Source organism: Frieseomelitta varia, unplaced genomic scaffold (genome assembly GCF_011392965.1).
Source record: "Frieseomelitta varia isolate USP_RPSP 00005682 unplaced genomic scaffold, Fvar_1.2 scaffold_606, whole genome shotgun sequence".
Taxonomy (NCBI): Eukaryota; Metazoa; Arthropoda; class Insecta; order Hymenoptera; family Apidae; genus Frieseomelitta; species Frieseomelitta varia.
This window is the reverse complement of record NW_025110375.1, coordinates 35184-36536: the sequence shown is the minus strand read 5'-3', so window position 1 is coordinate 36536 and position 1353 is coordinate 35184. Positions and strand designations below refer to the sequence as shown.

Sequence of the window (1353 nt, the reverse complement as noted above, 5' to 3'; positions counted from 1 at the left end):
ATGTCACGTATCTGTTACAAGATTATATTATTATTATTACGAAAATATTTAACTAGTGTAAAATAATATTTAACTGTAATAATAATTAACCATAAAAACCAACTATCATATATTTATTTATTGTCACATACTTGTTATCATTGCGAAAATATTCAACTATTGCGAAACAATAGAAAAAAGAAAAAAAAAGCTGGACTTCCAAACTTAAAAAGCAAATTTCTCATATGAAATGACAAGATTCGGTGAATCACTATCATATATTTATTTAATGTCACATGTTTGTTGTCACGTATTTGTTACAAGATTATATTATTATTATTATTATTACGAAAGTATTCAACTAACGTAAAATAATATTTAACTTCTACTGTAATAATTAAAAATCGTGAAACAACAAGAAAAAAAAGAAGAAAAAGAATGAAATTTTTCACGCGAGACAACAAGATTTAGTCAATCACTATCGTATATTTATCTACTATCGCATACTTGTCAAGATTATATTATCGCGAAAGTATTTAACCATCGTGAAACCGTAAGAAAAAAAAAAAAGAAAAAGAAGGAAACCGGGATTTGCTCGAGCGAGACGTGAATCAGTCGTCAAATTAGAAAGAGGAATAGGAGACGAAGAAAAGGTGGTATTACCGTCTCCTATTAATTCGACAATTAACCACCGCCAGGGGGGACAGCAGTGAAACAAGAGAGTAGGCTAATTTCTGGTTATCCTCGTCCATTCTTCGGTACTACGAACTCGAGTTCTTCTCCCCCATTTCTCGTGCGTCCCCGTTCTCTTTAATTTCTGTCTCGTCTCGTTCCCTCACCCGGCCCGATCAGCTTAATTAACTCGATTATCGTTTTCTTTCTTTCTTCCGTGTTGCAGGTGCGCACCTTGTTCGTGAGCGGCTTGCCGATGGACGCCAAGCCGAGGGAGCTTTATCTGCTCTTCAGAGCATACGAGGTGAGTCCTGATCTTGTTCTCGAAAAGTTGAACAGTCGTTAGACCAGTCGGCACCGTTGGTTGCTAAGAAAAAAAAAGGAAAAAAAAGAAAGAAAGAACTGAAATTGTTTCAAACAGAGATTTATTTATAGTATTTTTATTTATAGTTATTTATTTCGGTTTCATTTATTCATCCGGACAGGAATTACTTCAGTTTTATACGTTCGAATAGGAGTTGTTCAATGAAGTGGAAATTATTATATAATATTATGTAATATAAATATTATACAAATATAGTACTGTATAATATAAATATTATACAAATATAGTATTGTATAATATAAATATTAGACAAATATAGTACTGTATAATATAAATATTAGACAAATATAGTACTGTATAATATAAATATTAGACAA

At 31.4% G+C, this 1353-nt stretch overlaps 1 long non-coding RNA gene across 1 annotated transcript in view; it reads left to right on the top strand.

The window, feature by feature from the left end:
* The first annotated feature begins 875 nt into the window (after nucleotides 1–875).
* LOC122534504 overlaps nucleotides 876–1353 on the top strand; it is a 35020-nt gene continuing 34542 nt past the window's right edge. The window contains exon 1 of the long non-coding RNA XR_006307917.1: nucleotides 876–955. This is a non-coding gene — a long non-coding RNA (uncharacterized LOC122534504). The remainder of the gene's footprint in view (nucleotides 956–1353) is intronic.